The sequence below is a fragment of the Monodon monoceros genome, unplaced genomic scaffold, assembly GCF_005190385.1.
Source record: "Monodon monoceros isolate NGI ecotype Baffin Bay Population unplaced genomic scaffold, NGI_Narwhal_1 Super_Scaffold_16, whole genome shotgun sequence".
In the NCBI taxonomy this organism is placed as follows: domain Eukaryota; kingdom Metazoa; phylum Chordata; class Mammalia; order Artiodactyla; family Monodontidae; genus Monodon; species Monodon monoceros.
Genome location: NW_021703772.1, coordinates 48,710,779 through 48,733,955, shown reverse-complemented (window position 1 = coordinate 48,733,955; position 23,177 = coordinate 48,710,779). Strand labels below are relative to the sequence as shown.

Sequence of the window (23,177 nt, the reverse complement as noted above, 5' to 3'; positions counted from 1 at the left end):
CTTCTGATTAACTAGAATTCCTTGTACACTATATCATGGTTTATTATTAAATCCTGTCAGAAAATGGGTTTTCTGTTCTGAATGGTTGTCTTGTTGGACTTAAAACATAAAAGCCATCCTGAAGGATTCAGATGTCTTCTTTCTTCATCACTTACTGTTTATCTCATTCTCTCTGACAGTCTCAAATTAGCAAAAGCAAAGTCACAGGCACACGTATACACTATTCCCTTACTGACAACGTTTAAATTTATCTATTATATTTTAATGTTTGTGAATTATTAAATATGCATTAGCATTTGCATGTCTAGAAGCTACATATGTAAGTTTTATAATTGTTGCCATATTTTGTTTTATTTTGTATGTTAAAACGCATTTAAGTTTGAACAAAAAAAAAGCTAACACTGCACATTTTCAAAGATGACTTCCGCAACTTGTGAACTGTTCCAAAGAGCTGAAAGGGTACATTCAGTAAAGACTGCCCCCGCACACACCAAAATTGATAACAAAGCTGTTCATAGAAAATTGAATGTCCTCCATGTCATCATTTTTTTTAAACACAAACAGAAATCACAAGTTCTACCTGTTATCTATTAGAATCATCAAAGCATGCCAACAGGACCATAAACTCTTTCTATTTTTTTTCTTTTTGTTAGACAATGAGTGGTTCATATTCTGGTCTATCTGAATTTGAATCTTTTTTTTTTTTTTTTAGTTTGAGTTTTTCCATGGCGTTCTTGGGAAAGAACAACTTACTCTGAGATAAAATAATAGATACATTACTGTTTTGTATAGCCTCAAAAGTTTTCATCTTTAAATAGATCTTAATGATCCTTGCTTTCTAGAGTTTTATTTTACAGACGATGACACTGCAGGATAAATATCTGTAACCCTGAAAAAAAAAGTGAATGTGAAGAGTGGGTTTGTGGCTGTGGTGTTAAGGATGAGCACTGAAAGAAATGATAAGGCCCATTCAACTTTTATAGTAAGAAGATGCAGGTAAATATGTCTTCATCTGGAAGATAAACTAAGTTCGGATAAATTTTATGAAGAACATAGATAAAGCAGCATTATTTGCTCTCTTCTGTGCCTTCTTTATACTAAAATGAAGGAAATATTGAAGGATGAGTGTTGGAAGGGGTCAGAGTTACTAAATGCATCTCTCTGGCTTTGGCATGCTTCCATATAAGACTAGTAGCCAGACTAAGGGCCTGTTATATGACCAATGCCCAGATGGAGTGGGCTAAGGAAAACTTTGGATATTTTTTAAGCAAAATTACAAAAGTCTCCAGAGGAAAAGTTTTTCTAGCCTCTAAGAGTCAAAAATGTTTGAGGCCTCAAATGCTAATGCTTCTGCTAGACTGAATGTTCTGTACTATGAGTGGAAACTGGAGAACATATTATTATTGGGCAAAGGACTAGGTGACACAGGCAATGTGGTTGAGCACCCAAGCTGTTGAAAGTGTACACCTATATGAAAATATGCCCCAATTTGGAACTGAGCTTTGTAGTTCTTTATACCTACTATAAAGAGGAATAAATGACATAAGCACAATACTTCTAAAAAGGTAATTGGTATGTAATTCTCTGAAATATTTCTGTAAGTTCATCAATATTTTATAGTCATTTTAATAAATATTTAATTTTCTTTATAAAAGAAAAACTGTGTATAGATTGAATTGGGACTATCAGAAGTGTAAAGTGTCCACCTATATGAAAATATGCCCCAATTTGGAACTGAGCTTTGTAGTTCTTTATACCTACTATAAAGAGGAATAAATGACATAAGCACAATACTTCTAAAAAGGTAATTGGTATGTAATTCTCTGAAATATTTCTGTAAGTTCATCAATATTTTATAGTCATTTTAATAAATATTTAATTGTCTTTATAAAAGAAAAACTGTGTATAGATTGAATTTGGACTATCAGAAGATTTTTACATTGGTAATTCTTCACTGAATCTGCTTTGCCTTGCATAGATACTGGCCTATAATAGGCATTCATTTAAAGAATACAGGTTTCAAGCAGGAGCTTAAACATTGTTTTATGCCAGTAGGACTAATGAATCTGAGGGTTACATTGTTGTGAACAAACCCATTAAAATTCCATGATGCCTTTAAGCTTTGTAACTTATAAGTAGTGAATTGTGTGTTTAATTTAAATCACTTCACTTTGACATAATTATCAGAAAGTATTATTTAACTGTTAATTTTAGTAAATGGGGAAATAATTATTTCAAAAGCCAAAGAAATACTACACCTCTGGAGTCACTAGACATTTAACTGAGGAATAAAACCATATTTTCGTATACCTTACTGTTGTTCATGATTATTAATATTTGAGACTATTTCCTCATGCATTTTCCCCAGGCAATGCTTTTACATTGTTGTGATGTTTTTGCAAATAGTATTTCATATTCTGTTTTTTCCAGCTAACATTAAATACAAGCATTTTAATCATGTTACATTTTCTTTTAATAATGCTGTGATACCTGAATAATCAAAGTAATAGTTACATAATACCTATGATTGATGGAGCAGTAAAATCACTAAAAATTACAATCAATAAAAATAAAGGTTCATAATATAAAAAGGCAGAATTGCATAAAGATCTTAGTTGTGGGGTAAAGATATCATGTAGGTTTTTTTTTGTTTTTGTTTTTGTTTTTTTGCGGTATGCGGGCCTCTCACTGTTGTGGCTTCTCCCGTTGCGGAGCACAGGCTCCGGATGCACAGGTTCAGTGGCCATGGCTCACTGGGCCCAGCCGCTCTGCGGCGCGGCATGTGGGATCTTCCTGGACTGGGGCACGAACCCGTGTCCCCTGCATTGGCAGGCGGACTCTCAACCACTGCGCCACCAGGGAAGCCCTACCATGTAGTTTTAAAGCAAATGAGTTATTGGATATTTAGATGTGTGGAGGTTGGAGCCACTCACCTTCAGTTGCCCATATTCTATTACTAGACTCGACAAAATCTCACCCAGAAGAAGTGGATTTTAAAAAAGTTGTGGTTGCTGCATACATGTGTGTGTATGTGTGTGTGTGTGCATATGCATGCAAAAATATTGAGTGGTGTAACTAGTATAAATGGAGAGAGGGGAATAATTGTTAAGTGATTAGAAATGTGAGGTGTGATCCTTTGTGTTTTATATATGTTAGTAACATTTCTACCCCCACAGCTGTCTTCTTCTGACCATAGTATGGGACACTCTGGAAGAACCTATGTGGAAAGGTTATCATAACTCCTCTAAAATCATAACACATAAACCCCAAACACTGCAGGCATCTCAGCGTGTCAGGGTGTCAGACTTAAAGACAAAACAATTAGACATCATGAAATAATGTGAATAACAGTTTACTGTAACTTGCTGAAAAATTACCCCAAAAATCTATTCATATAATACTATAAAGGTTCTTTTTGTTTTTTTAAAGATTTTTTTTTGATGTGAACCTTTTTTTTTTTTAAGTCTTTATTGAATTTGTTACAGTACTGCCTCTGTTTTGTTTTTTTTCTAACATCTTTATTGGAGTATAATTGCTTTACAATGGTGTGTTAGTTTCTGCTTTATAACAAAGTGAATCAGCCATACATATACATATATCCCCATATCTCCTCCCTCTTGTGTCTCCCTCCCACCCTCCCTATCCCACCCCTCTAGTTGGTCACAAAGTACCGAATGATCTCCCTGTGCTATGCGGCTCCTTCCCACTGGCTATCTATTTTACATTTGGTAGTATATATCAGTCCATGCCACTCTCTCACTTCGTCCAAGCTAACACTTCCCACTCCCCATGTCCTCAAGTCCATTCTCTTTGTATGTGTCTTTATTCCTGTACTGCCCCGACCTTCTTCACAACCAGTTTTTTTTTTTTTTTTTTTAGATTCCATATATATGTGCTAGCATATGGTATTCGTTTTTCTTGCTCTGAGTTACTTCACTCTGCATAACAGACTCTAGGTCCATCCACCTCACTACAAATAACTCAATTTCATTTGTTTTTATGGCTGAGTAATATTCCATTGTATATCAGTGCCACTTCTTCTTTACCCATTCATCTGTCGATGGATACCTAGGTTGCTGCCATGTCCTGGCTATTGTAAATAGAGCTGCAATGAACATTGTGGTACATGACTGTTTTTGAATTATGGTTTTCTCAGGGTATATGCCCAGTAGTGGGATTGCTGGGTCATATGGTAGTTCTATTTTTCGCTTTTTAAGGAACCTCCGTACTGTTCTCCATAATGGCTGTATCAATTTACATTCCCACCAACAGTGCAAGAGGGTTCCCTTTTCTCCACACCCTCTCCAGCATTTATTGTTTGTAGATTTTTAAAAATTAATTTATTTATTTATGGCTGTGTTGGGTCTTCGTTTCTGTGCGAGGGCTTTCTCTAGTTGTGGCAAGTGGGGGCCACTCTTCATCGCAGTGTGCGGGCCTCTCACTATTGCGGCCTCTCTCGTTGCAGAGCACAGGCTCCAGACACGCATGCTCAGTAATTGTGGCTCACGGGCCCAGCTGCTCCGCGGCATGTGGGATCTAACCAGACCAGGTCGTGAACCCGCGTCCCCTGCATTGGCAGGCAGACTCCCAACCACTGCGCCACCAGGGGAGCCCTGTTTGTAGATTTTTTGATGATGGCCATTTTGACCTGTGTGAGGGGATACCTCATTGTAGTTTTGATTTGCATTTCTCTAATGATTAATGATGTTGAGCATTCTTTCATGTGTTTGTTGGCAATCTGTATATCTTCTTTGGAGAAATGTCTATTTAGGCCTTCTGCCCATTTTTGGATTGGGTTGTTTGTCTTTTTGATATTGAGCTGCATGAGCTGCTTTTATATTTTACAGGTTAATCCTTTGTCAGTTGCTTCATTTGCAAATATTTTCTCTGAATCTGAGGGTTCTCTTTTCGTTTTGCTTATGTTTTCCTTTGCTGTGCAAAAGGTTTTAAGTTTCATTCGGTCCCATTTGTTTATTTTTCTTTTTATTTCCATATCTCTAGGAGGTGGGTCAAAAAGGATCTTGCTGTGATTTATGTCATAGAGTGTTCTGCCTGTTTTCCTCTAAGGGTTTTATATTGTCTGGCCTTACATTTAGGTCTTTAATCCATTTTGAGTTTATTTCTGTGTATGGTGTTAGGGAGTGTTCTAATTTCATTCTCTTACATGTAGCTGTCCAGTTTTCCCAGCACCACTTATTGAAGAGGCTGTCTTTTCTTCATTGTACATTCTTGCTTCCTTTATCAAAAATAAGGTGACCATATGTGCGTGGGTTTATGTCCGGGCTTTCTATCCTGTTCCATTGATCTATATCTCTATTTTTGTGCCACTACCATACTGTCTTGATTGCTGTAGGTTTGTAGTATAGTCTGAAGTCCAGGAGCCTGATTCCTCCATCTCCATTTTTCTTTCTCAAGAATGCTTTGGCTATTTGGGGTCTTTTGTGTTTCCATACAAATTGTGAAATTTTTTGTTCAAGTTCTGTGAAAAATGCCATTGGTAGTTTGATAGGGATTGCAATGAATCTGTAGATTGCTTTGAGTAGTATAGTCATTTTCACAATGTTGATTCTTCCAATCCAAATATGGCATATTTCTCCATCTCTTTGTGTCGTCTTTGGTTTTTTCATCAGTGTCTTATATTTTTCTGCATACAGGTCTTTTGTCTCCTTCAGTAGGTTTATTCCTAGGTATTTTATTCTTTTTGTTGCAATGGTAAATGAGAGTGTTTCTTTAATTTCTCTTTCAGATTTTTCATCTTTAGTGTATAGGACTGCAAGAGATTTCTGTGCATTAATTTTGCATCCTGCTACTTTACCAAATTGATTGATTAGCTCTGGTAGTTTTCTGGTAGCATCTTTAGGATTCTCTATGTGTAGTATCATGTCATCTGCAAACACTGACAGTTTTAGTTCTTCTTTTCAAATTTGGATTCCTTTTATTTCTTTTTCTTTTCTGACTGCTGTGGCTAAAACTTCCAAAACTATGTTGAGTAATAGTGGTGAAAGTGGGCAACCTTGTCTTGTTCCTGATCTTCGTGGAAATGGTTTCAGTTTTTCACCATTGAGAACGATATTGGCTGTGGGCTTGTCATATGTGGCCTTTATTATGTTGCGGTAAGTTCCCTCTATGCCTACTTTCTGGAGCGTTTTTATCATAAATGTGTGTTGAATTTTGTTGAAAGCTTTTTCTGTATCTATTGAGGTGATCATATGGTTTTCTCCTTCAATTTTTTAATATAGTTTATCACATTGATTGATTTGCATATATTGAAGAATCCTTGCATTCCTGGGATAAACTCCACTTGATCATGGTGTATGATCCTTTTCATGTGCTGTTGGATTTTGTTTGCTAGTATTTTGTTGAGAGGTTTTGCATCTATGTTCACCAGTGATATTGGCCTGTAGTTTTCTTTTTTTTTAATGTCCTTGTCTGGTTTTGGCATCAGGGTCATGGTGGCCTCATAAAATGAGTTGGGGAATGTTCCTCCAGCTGCTATATTTTGCAAGAGTTTGAGAAGGATAGTTTTTAGCTCTTCTCTAAATGTTTGATAGAATTCGCCTGTGAAGCCATCTGGTCGTGAGCTTTTGTTTGTTGGAAGATTTTAAATCACAGTTTCAATTTCAGTGCTTCTGATTGGTCTGTTTATATTTTCTATTTCTTCCTGGTTCAGTCTTGGAAGGTTGTGCTTTTCTAAGAATTTCTTCCCCGTTGTCCATTTTATTAGCATATAGTTGCTTGTAGTAATCTCTCATGATCCTTTGTATTTCTGCAATGTCAGTTGTTACTTCTCCTTTTTCATTTCTAATTCTATTCATTTGTGTCTTCTCCCTTTTTTTCTTGATAAGTCTGGCTAATGGTTTATCAATTTTGTTTATCTTCTCAAAGAACCAGCTTTTAGTTTTGTTGATCTTTGCTATTGCTTCCTTCATTTCTTTTTTATTTATTTCTGATCTGATCTTTATGATTTCTTTCCTTCTGGTAACTTTGGGGTTTTTTTGTGTTCTTTCTCTAATTGCTTTAGGTGTAAGGTTAGTTTGTTTATTTGAGATGTTCTTGTTTCTTGAGGTAGTATTGTATTGCTATAAACTTCCCTCTTAGAACTGCCTTTGCTGCATCCCATAGGTTTTGGGTCATCATGTTTTCATTGTCATTTGTTTCTAGATATTTTTTGATTTCCCCTTTGATTTCTTCAGTGATCTCTTGGTTATTTAGTAGTGTATTGTTTAGCTTCCATGTATTTGTGTTTTTTACAGATTTTTTCCTGTAATTGATATCTATCTCATAGCACTGTGGTCGGAAAAGATACTTGATACAATTTCAGTTTTCTTAAATTTACCTAGGCTTGATTTGTGACCTGAGATATGATCTATCCTGGAGAATGTTCCATGAGCACTTGAGATGAAAGTGTAGTCTGTTGTTTTTGGTTGGAATGTCCTGTAAATATCAATTAAGTCCATCTTGTTTAATGTATCATTTAAAGTTTGTGTTTCCTTATTTATTTTCCTTTTGGATGATCTGTCCATTGGTGAAAGTGGGGTGTTAAAGTCCCCTACTATGATTGTGTTACTGTCAGTTTCCCCTTTTATGGCTGTTAGCATTTGCCTTATGTAATGAGGTGCTCCTATGTTGGGTGCATAAGTATTTACAATTGTTATATCTTCTTCTTGGATTGATCCCTTGATCATTATGTAGTGTCCTTCTTTGTATCTTGTAATAGTCTTTATTTTAAAGTCTATTTTGTTTGGTATGAGAATTGCCACTCCAGCTTTCTTTTGATTTCCGTTTGCATGGGATATCTTTATCCATTGCCTCACTTTCAGTCTGTATGTGTCCCTAGGTCTGAAGTGTCTCTTGTAGACATCATATATATGGGTCTTGTTTTTGTATCCATTTAGCCACTCTCTGTCTTTTGGTTGGAGCATTTAATCCATTTACATTTAAGGTAGTTATTGATATGTATGTTCCTCTTACCATTTTCTTAATTGTTTTGGGTTTGTTATTAAAGGTCTTTTCCTTCTCTTGCATTTCCTGCCTAGAGAAGTTCCTTTAGCATTTTTTGTAAAGCTGGTTTTGTGGTGCTGAATTCTCTTATCTTTTTCTCATCTGTAAAGGTTTTAATTTCTCTGTCGAATTTGAATGAGATCCGTGCTGGGTAGAGTAATCTTGATTGTAGATTTTTCCGTTTCAGCACTTTATATATGTCCTGCCACACCCTTCTGGCTTGCAGAGTTTCTGCTGAAGGATCAGCTGTTAACCTTATGGGGATTCCCTTGTATGTTATTTGTTGTTTTTCCCTTGCTGCTTTTAATATTTTTTCTTGGTATTTAATTTTTGATCGTTTGCTTAATATGTGTCTTGCAGTGTTTCTCCTTGGATTTATCCTGTATGGGATTCTCTGTGCTTCCGGGACTTGATTAACTATTTCCTTTCCCATATTAGGGAATGTTTCAACTATAATCTCTTCAAATATTTTCTCAGTCCCTTTCTTTCTCTTCTTCTTCTGGGACCCCTATAATTTGAATGTTGGTGCATTTAATGTTGTCCCAGAGGTTTAAGACTCTCCTCAATTCTTTTCATTCTTTTTTCTTTATTCTGCTCTGTGGTAGTTATTTCCAGTATTTTATCTTCCAGGTCACTTATCTGTTTTATGCCTCAGTTATTGTGCTATTCATGCCTTCTAGAGAATTTTTAATTTCATTTATTGTGTTGTTCATCACTGTTTGTTTGCTCTTTAGTTCTTCTAGGTCCTTGTTAAACATTTCTTGTACTTTCTCCATTTGATTTCTAAGATTTTGGATCATCTTTACTATCATTACTCTGAATTCTTTTTCATGTAGACTGCTTATTTCCTTTTCATTTGTTTGGTTTGGTGGGTTTTTGCCTTGCTCCTTTATCTGCTCTGTGTCTTTCTGTCTTCTCATTTTGCTTAACTACTATGTTTGGCATCTCCTTTTCACAGGCTGCAAGTTCATAGTTCCTGTTGTTTTTGGTGTCTTCCCCCAGTGGCTAAGGTTGGTTCTGTGGGTTGTGTAGGCTTCCTGGTGGAGGGGAAATGGACCTGTGTTCTGGTGGATGTGGCTTGGTCTTCTTTCTGGTGGGCAGGACCGCGTCCAGTGGTGTGTTTAGGGGTGCCCGTGATGTTATTATGATTTTAGGCAGCCTCTTTGCTAATGGGTGGGGTGTGTTGCTGTCTTGCTAGTGTTTGGCCTAGGGTGTCTGGCACTGTAGCTTGCTGGTCGTTGGGTGGAGCTGGGTCTTAGCATTGAGTTGGAGATCTCTGAGAGAGCTTTCGCTGTTTGATAGTACGTGGAGCTGCGATGTCTCTGGTGGATCAATGTCTTGAGCTTGGCTCTCCCATCTCAGAGGCTCAAGTCTGATACCCAGCTGGAGCACCAAGACCCTGTCAGCCACATGGCTGCAACTTGAGACATGACCATTCGCACCCCATTCACCTGCGTTGGTCAGGTGGGGTCTTCTTTTTCACTACCTGTGTTTTATGCCTTGTGTTTTTGACTGCAAGGCATGGGGATCCTAGCTCCCCAACCAGGGATCAAACACACACCTCCTGCATTGGAAGGTGAAGTCTTAACCACTGGCTGCCAGGGAAGTCCCTATAAAGATTCTTAAAATGATTTTTTATATTTATTTCTCTCAAGATCTTTCTTGTCCTTCAGCTGCCATGGAAACTTTTTATTTATCTGCAAATTCCTAAATTTCATCCAATAATTATATTTTCCTCCTGCCCTCTTCATTTTATTTTTTGTGATAATATCTCTTAACATAAAATATACCCCCTTAGCAAATGTTTAAGTATACAACACAGTATTGATAACTATAGGCACTATGGTGTATAGTAGGTCTCTATTATTTTGAATGCTCTGATTTTCTCCATATCCCCTTCCTTCTAGATCTGTTCGTTGTTGTTTTCACCAGTAACACTATACTGGCTTTCCAAAATAAGTAAGTCAGGGTCCTTTTATGGTATCTCAGAGTTTCACCTCATCCAATTGTCAAATTCTTCACAGTAAATGTCCAGGCCCCAAGAGAATGATATGGGAGAGAAGAGAGAGATTGTGAATTCACACAAGTAAGATTCTCTTTTGCTGCCCTACATCCCAGGAACTGGTGAAAAGGAGCTATCACCTTACATATAAGGTGTCAAAGAAACCTATGGTCCTTTTTCTTAGTATATTTAATTATATGCATTTATTAATAAGTTGAGAAACTAGGAAGATATTGACAGCAAAGGTAAAGATGATCTTTTCTAGATAGTAAAATGTGGCTGCTTTGGTGTACAACAGTTAATTTTAAGTTTCAGAGAAAAGAGCTGTTCAAAAGTCAATTTGCCATCAAAATGCTGTGTGAAAATAAACCCAGGCTCACCACAGCTGTCCCGGTCATCCTATGCTTAAGTACAATCATTCACTGGTATCCGAGGGGGATTGGTTCCAGGACCCATCCCCCTACACAGGTACCAAAATCCATGGATGATCAAGTCTCTTATGTGAAATAGCGTGGTATTTGCCTACAACCCACCCCTATCCTCCTGTTTACCTTAAATCACGTCTAGATTACTTATAATACCTGATACAGTGTAAATGCTATGTAAATAGTTGCCAGTGTTGTTGGTGTGGCAAATTCAAGTTTTGCTTTTTGGACTTTTCTGGAATTTTTCGAATATTTTCAATCTGCATTGGTTGAATTGGGGGATGCAGAATTCTTGTATAAGGAGGGTCAACTGTAATCTATTTGTGGGTCTATCTCTGCAGCAACAAATTTAAATGCTGCATTGTAATTAATACTTAGGACAGTATAAATGAACCCTCAGAGAAGTTTAAATTTTCTTCTGTACGTGTACTTTGTTTTAAATGACTGGAAAATAGATGGTGCATACAGAAACATTCCATCTGAAAAGTTTAGGTTTTAGGAATTTTGTGTTAAAGTTGGTAGTTTAGAAAATGTGAATATATAATAGAAGCTACTGTGAATGTTCCCAAAAACTGAAGCTAGGTTCTGAATTTTCACATTTATAACTAAACTGGAGTATATTTCATTTACCAATTATATTTATAATTATTTCAGAATTGCCCAGAATTACCTTCCAGAGAATTTAAAGTGAGAATGCTTTACTCACTACTGAACATGAAATGATTAAACATAAATTCTGAAAGTCAAATAATGTCATTGAAATAATTTAACAATAGAAATGATCACTTTTGGTTTGTATAGCTCTATACAGGTAATTAAGGTGAAATGCTGTTTTGTCTTTCCTACATGTGATCATCAATTCTATAAAAATAACTCTCCCCCAAAAAAGTTTCATCAGAGTTCGAAACTTTGGCATTGAGAGACATCATAAAATAGTGGTAAAACTGCTTCGTGTTAATAGTATTTACCCTACAGGAAAGTTTAGGCTTCATTTACAGTGTGCAACCATTCAAAACAATGTAATTTTGCTATGCTATTAAAGTAATCATCCAATTTAAGAACATATTACTTTGAAGACACATCTGGCATAATACAGAATCTAGAGGGAAGAATTGGTCTTACTATGGATTTTCAGAGAAAGTATAAAATAACATGGATAATCTGTTCAATAGCCCTGTTCAATATTAAAAATTATCACAAGCTCAGGAGGTTGGCACAAAAGCACATTAAAGAATATTTTTTTCTTTTTAAATAAAAACTCATTGTAAAACTATGTTTACATACATTTAAGTGGAAAATGGTCTACATGATAGGAATTTTTAAAAACTGTATTTTTTGACATATATTACATGCTTAGCAACATACCTGCATATTTCACTGTAATTGGCAGATGAGGATATTCTCCAAAAGGAACTGAAGGGTAGCACAATATACCACCCCACAATATGCCTCTTAAGGATTATCTTGAGCTGGTTATTTTTGAAGAAACAGCAGATGCAGGAGAAGCTCTGAAAAATCAGTAGAAATTACCCTTTTGTAAGATAAATTTACTTTTATAAGGAAAATCTCCATTTGCAAAGCTGTCTCCCTCTCAGTACCAAGAAGAGGAGGATGACTACATCTCTAGAAACTCTCATCAATGGAGAGGGCAGCAGACCTAAATCTGCTTAAAAACCTTATCCTTATTTACCGTGCTATGCTTTTCCTATAACTTCCCATAACTGGTTCCCCACCCTCCACAACATCTTCTTCCGTCTTTAGGAGGAGATGGTACTTAAGGTGATGGCTTGGACCATTTGTTACTACCATGACTCACTGAAGACTCAGATGAAGGTCAACATTTTTTAGCAATAAAGTATTTTTGTTTTGTTTTGTTTTCTTTTTGCGGTACGCGGACCTCCCACTGCTGTGGCCTCTCCCGTTGCGGAGCACAGGCTCCGGATGCGCAGGCTCAGCGGCCATGGCTCACAGGCCCAGCCGCTCCGCAGCATGTGAGATCTTCCCGGACCGGGGCACGAACCCGTGTCCGCTGCATCGGCAGGCGGACTCCCAACCACTGCGCCACCAAGGAAGCTCCAATAAAGTATTTTTAATGAAGTTATGTATGTTGTTTTATTTTTAGACATAATGCTATTGCACATTAATAGACTACAGTATAGCGTAAACATAAATTTTATATGCACTGGGAAACAAAAAAATTTGTGTGACTCTCCTTATTTCATTATGCGCTTTATTGCAGTGTTCTGGAAGCCAGCCCACATTCTCTCTGAGGTATGACTGTACTCAGTTTTGGTTATTTCCCATGTATACAGGAGGTATACATATTGTAAAATTTCTGTTTGTTTATCCCCTGTTAATCTGTCTTTTATTCTCAGCCAAGAACCTAGAAGTGTAGAGGGAAATTTATTTTTTCTTCCCTACAGAAGAAATAGTCATTTTATACTTTGATATTTCCATAAAATGATTTTCAAAAATGTTTAAAGATAAAACCTATCTGCAAAGAAGAAATTAAAACAGGTGTACATGGATTAAAAGCTCATTTTATTTTACATAGATTATAAAAGTTACTTTAGGCATAGTATAACTACAAGTATTGGGACTATAATCTTGCGTGAATATCAGTCTCATTATTTTATAGACATCTTACCTCTCAACAGTACACTTTAGTATTTTGATTTGAAATTGTAAAAACCCTGATATACTTTTATGAGGATATTTCTTTAAGTAAGCTGTTTATTTCAAAGACATCTTCTTTATTGCTTTCAGCTCACATATTACTCTGTTAAATGCACATTTTAATCACTATGAAAACAACAGCTGTTTTCCATAGTTAAGTGGCAGTTTATACAATGCACAGAAAAACTGCAATGATTCGCATTAATACTTTCAGTGTTTTCTAATAATATTTTGTGCACTAGGTTGGCTTGTAATGGACTAGAAGTTTGAGGATTTCTATATTCAAGAAATTGTTTTGCTTTTGTTCAAATATTTATAAATGATAGACTAGATGAATGGATGGGTAGATAGATTTTTTAGTTCTTTTATTCTGCAAAATCATTAATTGGCACATTGTCTTGAAAATGAACATAAATCACTGTGTAGTATTACAAATTCACAAAATCTTTATATAATGTTGAACTTGTGAGGCTCAACATACTTTTGGCAGTTCTTTTATATCCCTCATACATATATGTTTATTCTTATTGTTCTAGTTTTACTTCTCCTTCTCAAAATCTCTCAACACTTTTATAGAAATTAAATTTTTGCTAAGCTATGTACCAGGAAAAGGCCATTATAATCTTGCCTCAAGCAGCTTGCAGTAAAAGAAACATACTAATAAATGATGTTCATAAATTCTTAAAGATGGAACAAGAAATGACTTAGAATTACATTTATTACTTTATATAAGTAAATGAAGTATATAGAATATATGCATGTAATGCTCTATGCACATTTATTTGTTTTAAGTGGAGAGGAAATTACAGTTGCCACAATTTAAATGATATTTATGAGTTTGAAATCATGGTAAGTGTCCTAGAAAGCAGAAGAGGGCATTATGGGTCTGATGGGATTACAAAATAATGGAAATCAGGCAAATAATCAGAGAATCTCCTAATACAGTACTACATAGAAGCAAGAGAAAATTTAGGAGGATGCGTGTTAAATAAAATTGCCTGGGAAACAACTCAAATTGAAAAGAGGTACTAACACTGACATTGGTATTGGAGAGAAAGAATTTTCCTCTACCCTTTAAAGGTTCTTTTGGCTGGTCTGATGAAATCGACATGAAGCAGAGTAACAGAAGAAATTCACATTAATTTTGTATGTATAGGAACCCCACATACATGACAGATTCAAAGACAGAAAGGTAAAATGAGGTATCTATATGCCACACTGAATGGAAAGGGGCCTGGGGCTTCAAAGGGGAGGAGGGCAATTCGCAGAGCAATAAGAACAAGAGCAGATGTTTCGTAACTGGATGTTTTCCCTGCCACACAGATGGGCCACTCAGGTCAAATTTATCTCTGGAAATAATTTTCATTCTGGGAAAGACTTCCAATTTAAATTCTTCTAGGTAATTAAGGGAGGGGCAGAAGTTTCTCTGGAGCCTGCTGTTCTCAACTGCCTTTAGTTCAAAGTGGCACATGTTGAGAAGGTTCATTGTGAACCCCTTCAGTGGTCAACTGAGTAACAGTCACTGTGTTATCCACCAAACTCTTGCTAAATACATACCTGGTGCAGATTGTACAAATGTGAATAGGAAGTAATTCCATCCCTAAGGGAGCTCACTATCTACTCATAGAGGGCATGTGAATAAATGAATTACAGTACAGTTAGAGCAATACTGGAAATGTGTACTTTGTACAGGGACAGCACAGATAAAGAAAGGGTGGAAAGATGGATGAGAGTTTGTCAGAAAGATAGGAAAGTAATTTTACAAGCAGGAATAGCAATATTTGAAAAGGTTTAGTTAGAGAAATATACAATGTGGTGGTTTTAGGGCACTAAGCTAAAGCCTAAATTATAAGATAAGAATAAAGTGAAACACTCACATTTCTCTATACAGATAACTTTTTAAATGTATTGAATACATGGAGTTTTTCCTAGGAACATTTAGAATTTTTTAAGGATTAAAATGTTCATCACCAACATAGAAATAACACACAGTGGTTAGCTGCTAGGACTTTGAAATCAGACAGTCTTGCATTTCAATTCTGGATTTGCCTGTTAAAAATAGAATGACTTTTGGAAATTTCTTAGCTTTTCTAAATTCACTTTCATCTTCTGTAAAATGGAAATAACAGTACTTACCCATAAATTTGCTATAAGTATACATAAAAAGCGCCATTGGAGTATGTAAGAATTGATAAATGTTAATATATAACTATTAGCTTGTTATTATTATTGTGAGGAAGATGTTGAAAACATAATTCTGTGTCTGCAAGCATCAGTATTATCTTCTCTATTCTTTAATAAAAGTTAAATATACTGTGCTCATCATTATGCATGATAAGATTTTTATTACCCAGGGGAGTAAAATGAGTATAAATCTAATGACACTGACATCAATTTGAGTAAACTTCTCCTACCTACAGGCATAATCTTCTACTGCCCAACATTTTTTATTAGAATTTCTAGAAATTTTTTATTTTTAAATATTTATAGATTCACAGGAAGTTACAAAACCATTACAGAGATTTCCTGTGTACTCTTCACCCATTTGCCCTCATTAGTTGCATCTTCCATAACCATAGTACGATATTAAAACCAGAATATGACAAAGATATAATGTACCGTTCTGTGACATTTTACCACGTGGGTAAATGTGTGTAACCACTACCGCAATCAATATGTAGTATTATTCAGTCACCAAAAGATCTCCCTCATACTGCTCCTTTATAGTCACACTCACCCCCTCCCTCACCCACTATCCCTAATTCTTGGAAACCAATAATGCGTTTTCCATCTCTATCATTTATTTCAAGAATGTTATATAAATGAAATCATATATTATGTGACCTTTTGATATTGGCTTTTGCATTCAGCATAATGCCTCTGAGATTTACTAAAGTTGTTGGTGTTTGTCAATAGTACATAGCTTTCTTTACTGAGTAGTATTCCATGGTATGGCTGTACTACAGTTTGCTTAACCACTCATCTATTATAGGACGCTTTGATTGTTTCTAGTTTGGGGGCTATCACAAATGAAACTGTAGTGAACAGTCATTTACATGTTTCATGGGGACATAATTTTCATAAATGCCTCGAAGTGCAATTGCAAGATTGTATGAAATGTATATTTTTAGAGTTTTAAGAATTTGTCAAATTATTTTTTAGAGTGCTTATACCATTTTACATTCACACCAGCAATATATGAGTTTTTTCACATCCTCACCAACATTTAATATTGTCACGATTGTTTTATGTTAACTGTTCTAATAGAAGTTTACTGATACCTCATTATGGTCTTAATATATTTTATATCAGAGGATAATATTCATTTTCATAGAAACATATTTCTAAATAGATAATAAATTCTTTGTCTTTCTAAAGTAAAGTATGGAATTGACGTTTGGGAAAAAAAGTTAATTTTGCTATAAGTTATTAGGCAACTGAAGAAATACAAGGAAAACAAAATCTATTTCAAGTTGGTTGAGACTCAAACCAGACATTGGGACTAGAGTGAAAGAAACATTCCACATTCCCATGAGAAAATACATAATTTTATCAATGATTTTCAAGAAACGCATTCACCAAAGGAAAAAAAAAGATGAACTTATCTCACTTATATGTGGAATCTATATAAAAAAAGTATAACATAGAAGCAAATGTAGTAGATGGTGATTGCCAAGGGCTAGAAGGTGGAGGAAATGGGGAGATGCTGGTCAAAGAGTACAAATTTGCAATTACTTAGGATGAATAAGTCTAAAGATATAATGTTCAGCATGATGATTATAGTTATTAATACTATAGTGGATACCGGAAATTTGCTAAGAGGATAGATTTCAAGTGCTCCCACTACACACAAAAAATAGTGACTATGTGAAGAGATGAGTATGTTAATTAGCTTGACTTTAGTAATCATTTAACTGTGTATATGTATACCAACTCATCATGTTGTACACCTTAGACAATCATTATTGAAAATAATAATACAAATCATGTCTGTTATCTATCTTCCTGCTGTACCATCCTGAGAACTTACATTCATTACCTAAATATAGTTCTGAAAAAAGAATACTTTTGAAAAAATACAGTTGTGTTCCTTGTGTATGACTGTCTTAAGTCTTATATGACTAGTAACAGTTAAGAATTCTAAGGATCTCAGCTTCATATTCCCTAAATTAAAAAAAAGATTCTATGTGCAAAATATATTAAAAGAACAATTGTTTTTAGTAAAAAATGTGTTAATATAACATAATATCAGACACAGAGTAAAACTCAGAATTTAGGTTCTCTAGCATTACTAACATTGAGAAATTTTGTGGCACTGGAAAATAGTTTCCTTGGTAATTTAACCAAAGTAAATCCTATCTGTAACTGAAATAGCACACACACACACAAACCCATAACATTTCCTTTGCATTTTCTTAAAAGGAATTCTTTTTAATTTTTTTTCAGAACATATGTTAGCATTTCATTTAGGGTCTTATTAAAAATGTCCTGGCATTTCTGCTTGTCTGAATAGAATTTCACTACCTCACACGTCTTAAGCATTATAAAATATCACATTAACCTTTCTAACAGAGCTTGATATGACACAGAAGATATATTCTTCCAGGAGAATGTATTATTCATTAAGTAAATAGTAGAAGCAATATGAAAGAATTGTCTGAGTACTAAAATTTAATCAAAGCAATTAAAGTCAAAGGTGTTAATATATAGCTAGACATATTACAGTCATCAAATATTGTTGAACTTTTCCTTCAGGAATGAAATAGACTCCTACTTCAACTACTCATCTGAACTTTTATTACGTCTCATCATTTTTGTACTAAATCATGATGCTGAATTTATTCCAAGTACCTGTGCATAAGATACTGTGAACTTTGTATTATCTTCTATTGTGTCTATAGTTGATAACTCATTTCTAAGTCACTATTTATTTTAGAATTGCTTTACAGATCTACTATGATAATATGCCAGAGGAAATATTTTAAGCATAAATAGAAATGATTTTATATACCATGATATTAATAATTTTCAGAAAAAAATTATTGCATGCAATGCTTTATGAGTTTATAGTATCTATTTGAATGCCAAATGCTGTTTTGTAATTACACTAAAGAGTTTTGCTTATAGTCAAATATGATGACAGGAGTAATCAGTTTGTGGGCATCTACAATGTGCCATACCTCATGCTAGATAATTTATATTCAGAATATCTTTTGGTATTGTTATTATGGGCATTTGAAAATGAAACAGAGAATAACTTACCCAAGAACATGCAGCTAGTCAATAACAAACACAATCTGTGAATTGAGAATATATTAAAAATAACCTTGGGTGATCATCAAATACTATGACAGGAAATAACCAGTATATAGCAGTCAGAATTCCCATACCTAAAACTATGCTGGTTGAGTAAAGCTTTTGAATAGAGTCCTCAAATAAAATAAGTAGTCATTTTAAAAAAGAGATGAATTTAGGAATGTATTTAAATATACTGCTCTTATGGAAAGGAAACACATGATACATGAAACCACCAGAAATATAAATAACTCAACAAATTTTTCTCAATACCAATATGAATAGGCATCTGTGATGCCAATATTAATAAAGTGTTATGTGGGGATACACAAAATTTAAAGCTGATTCCCCACCTGAAGCTATGCCATAGTTGGATGCTTTTAATTACAATAAAAGGGAAGTCTCAAATCACTATATGATAGAGATCAGTCAATATGTATTATTGCTTGTATGGCCTATCAAACTAGTTCCCGGTAATAGGAAATATGCATTCTGCTTCCAGCTTTAAGGCTGTTATTTCAGAGTGGGGAATAAAAAAGTGCAAGGACTGCTGGTTCCCTGCCCAAGCACAGCTGTAGGATGGGCTCTGTGGCTGCCCAGATTTCCGGTTAGGCTTCCTAGTCAGGCAGTCTGGATGCTATCCAGTCATTATGTTGTACACCTTAAACTTATACAATGCTGTATATCAATTATATCTCAATAAAGTGAAAAAAAAAACCTGCAAGGACTTTGCACCTGGAGATTTCTTCTGTATGACAAACTACTTTCCAAAGATGGGTGTTGTTCTGATCCTTCAGTGCAGAAGTCTGAGCCATGTAGATAACTGTCATAACTCTTTTATTTCCTTTGTGACATGGAAAGAAAAGTTTCTTTCTATCTTGCAATAGAAACATGAAAAATAAGCCAGCATAATTTCCAAAAAGGAATTGAGTAAGTTAAGTGGCTAATGCTTTCTTTGTACTTCTGAGTTCTTAGAAAGAGGCATAGAGATCTTGATTAGCTTGCTTAAGAAAAATAGAAAATAATCACAATGTGTTAATCTCCTTTGCTTCCCTTTGGTAGGTGTTACTGTATGGAATAAGAGGACCTCAGCTTAGAAAGCAGTACTTGATGATCTCCCATAAAAGACATATTAGTAAATGTCAATAATGAAACCATCTTTAAAAATAGTACATATGAAATGGAATCCATGATTTCAAATCATTCAGTTGGTTCAGTTCATCTCTCAGCTTCTTGTTTTCAAAATTATTTTTAAAGTATTTTAATTTTCTCAATTTTATTCTTTGTAAGCCAATTTATAAAGCTCAAATAATTGAAAAATCATGTTGCTCTGCGAGTTATTGAATGCAAAACTGAAAAAAATCGGATTTACTTGTCTGATGGAAATGAGATGCTTAATTGAATGTTGCATGTAGAATGTAGAAATCACTTTATTACTGGCACATTTTTTTCCTCAACTCTATGTATTTATATAGCACTTATTACTATAGTGTCTAGACGTCTTAACAAATATGCCATGCCAATATAAAACACTATATTTTCTGGCCAAACCTGTAGGAAAACCATATGGCATTGAAGTTATTGAAAAGCAAACACAAAAATAAATCACCCTGCATAATCAGACATTGGATGTTATTATTAGATTTTGATGATGTGACTTTCTTTTCACATGTTTGTCTTAAATACTAATGTAATTAAGATATTTCATGGAAATTACTACCATTGGACCTGGCTTATAAATAGTAACTAGTACTATTAATGTAACTACCAACATGGTTACCTTTACTTGCCCAAACTCCTGAAAATCTTGATATCAAGATTCAGTTAAACTTCAGGAATTATTTCAGTTACTCATTTTAAGAAGTTTATAGTTCCAGAAGCTTAAACTGTTTTCTAGGTAACTGACTAGAAAAGATAGTTTTCCTTGACTTGGTTACTTTAAAATGCATTTTAAAAAATCATTCTTTTTCTTTCTCCTATAGGTCCAAAATTAGGCTTTAAATACAATTAACAGCCTGGTCAGTAAAAGGAATATTTATGTTATCCACAAAAATAAATTTTATGACTTATACACATATTACTAAGTAAATTTTGTAGTTCTCAGAGTTGAAGGTAAAAAATAATGGTATTTGTAGACTGACTGGAGAAAGTGCTCTTAAGGCAGTCTTCAGATTAATGCTGATTCATGCTTCATTTTCTAAGCAAATAAATTAAAATGAGGAAAATAACAAGAAAATATATACATATTATTACTGGCAGAACCTAGAATATGGAAGAAGTTTGTGAGAAATAATGAAGCAAAAGACTTAAAAAAATTTCTTTGTATGCTTTTAGCCTCCACCACTACCCAGGCACAGGGACAGAGAGTGGTATGAATAAACATTCCTACTCTTTTCTATGTCATTGTCGTTCATTGCAATCTTATGAGATATAAATAGCCTGGAAATTGGGAAATGTACCAGATTCTGAATGAAAGCTTGGCTGACTGATTATGTAGAACTTTTCATGTCTTGCAGTTCTGCTGTTCATTCTCCCCTCTGATTGATTGCAACACATGCATTTGCCCCTTGATGTCTAGGCTATGCTTCAGCTTTTTATTGATTACTTACAGGATGAAAAACACAGCCCAAGGCAACAGAGGTGATTTAGATGTAATCCCAACCTTACAAATTTCCTAGTATAGTGAGGAGGAGACAATCTTGCTAGCTGCCCTTTCTTGATAATATTTTTTATGATACTTTATCCTTGCTAGTTTTGAAATTAAAAGGACCAATTTTTTTTAATGAAAATATAGAGGTAATAGATAATAATGCTTATTATCTATTACCTCTATATTTTCATAAAATAATACTTAATATTCTAGTACTAGAATATACTTTGTATTCTACTTAGTATAATTAATATTCTAATACAGTATAAGTAATATACTGATACTATTATTGCTTATAGTATAAGCAATAATACTTAGTATTCTAGTGTGTCTTTGTATTTTTAAATCAATATTGATTAATTCATTTTCTAGTAAGGTGCTTTTATCAGTTACAAATCATAAGAGCTATCTCTTCCCTTCTAATATTTAGACCCCTTATTTCTTTTTGTTTTTCCGTAGTGATGGCCAGCACCCCCATTATTATAGTAAATAGCTGTGGTGTTAATGAACATCTTTGTCTTTTGGTCAATTTTAAAGAGAATGTATTAAACATTTATTCATTAAGCCTAAGGTTTGTTATATGTTTTGGTATTACTTATATCAAATTGTGAAAAGTCCCATTTACCACTAGGTTAGCTATTTTTTTTTAAATTATTAAATGGTATTAAACTTTGTCATGTGAGTTTTCCATAACAACTGATAAATTGTATTTGTTTTCTTCTTTATCAGTGCAGTAAATTACAATGATAGGTTTTTTTCTGACGTAGAAACTTACTTTGTGATTTTAACCACATTTTTATATGATCATCATTAATAATTCTAAAAACTAAATTGAATAAATATATGCCAAGTGTAGACTTGATTTTAGTTAATAAATATGTCCATTTTTCTTTCTAATATTTACTTCAAATTTTATTGGTCCATGGTGTATCTAAATACTAAGGTGTAGCAACTATTTACTCACAAATCTTAGGCCTCCAGAGTGATGAAGTCCGTTTGCTTAGCCTAAATAAATGGATTTCTTGACCTGAATTAGTATTTACTGGGTAAGGGACTGGAATTGTTTTTGAGAACAGCAAATATATTTTTTCAAAAACAAGAAAAGTAGATCCAAAAAGGAATGAAAGATAATAAAGTGAAAGTTACATTGGGAAAATAAGCAATAGAGATCCATAGCAAGGAAAGTTGAAAGAAGGGTAAAATAGACTGAGAAATTGATGGATGAGCATCACTCAAGTTGAAGACTCTAAAGGTAAAAGCTTGGATTTAATCTATCTAGGTTGCCCAGATTCAGGAGTGGTTGTAGAAGTTTTTAGGAACTTTGGAGAACTGAAAATTCATGGACTATGTCGACATCAAATTATCTCTGATGTCCTTCTATAGGTAAATTAGATTACCTAAGGATAATGAAATGGTTACTGTACAAAGGCATTGTGGCATTGTAGTAAATCAGAACATACTTCATTATGCACCCCTTGACCAACTTAGCTTTAATGTATTCTTTTTAGTCCTTTTATGCTCCATTTGCTGCATTTACTTTCCTCTGTGCATCTGAAGGACTGGTGATTCCAAGGATCCTACCTTTGCAAGTACCCCAAAGATTTATCAAAATAGCAAGTGGAGCTCAGGAAGAAATACAATCTAGGACTCCAAAGTACCTTTAAAATGATTTGTCCATACAAAATTTGGCAAACACAATGTGGGGAAATGTGTGATAAAAAAAAAAAATTGAAGCAACACTTCTTAAAAATCACTATAGTGGGAGAGGCCACAACAGTGAGAGGCCCGCGTACTGCAAAAAAAAAAAAAAAAAAAATCACTGTGGGCAGGAAGAAGAGAGACCTGAGTTCATTATGATTGTATGTATGTTTTTCAGATACAACATACGAGACAAATTTCTACAGAGAAAGAACAATGAAAATAATTGTTAATTGAAATTCAATTAACATGCTATCAAAACACTCCATTTATTTATTTATTATCTCTAGTTTGGAGGATCATTAGTAAAAATTCAGAAATAAATGTATGTCTAAAATTTCACACATGATTCTCCAAGTTGATTATAGTATAAACAATAAGAATTTGATACAGTAAACTTTTTATTGTGCTTACTATATTCAAAGCTTGA

General features: G+C 34.3%; 1 protein-coding gene across 1 annotated transcript in view; it reads left to right on the top strand.

Annotated features, from left to right (window-relative positions):
• Nucleotides 1-23,177, top strand: part of ZNF804A (zinc finger protein 804A) — a 318,855-nt gene that overhangs the window by 127,665 nt on the left and 168,013 nt on the right. The window lies entirely within an intron of this gene.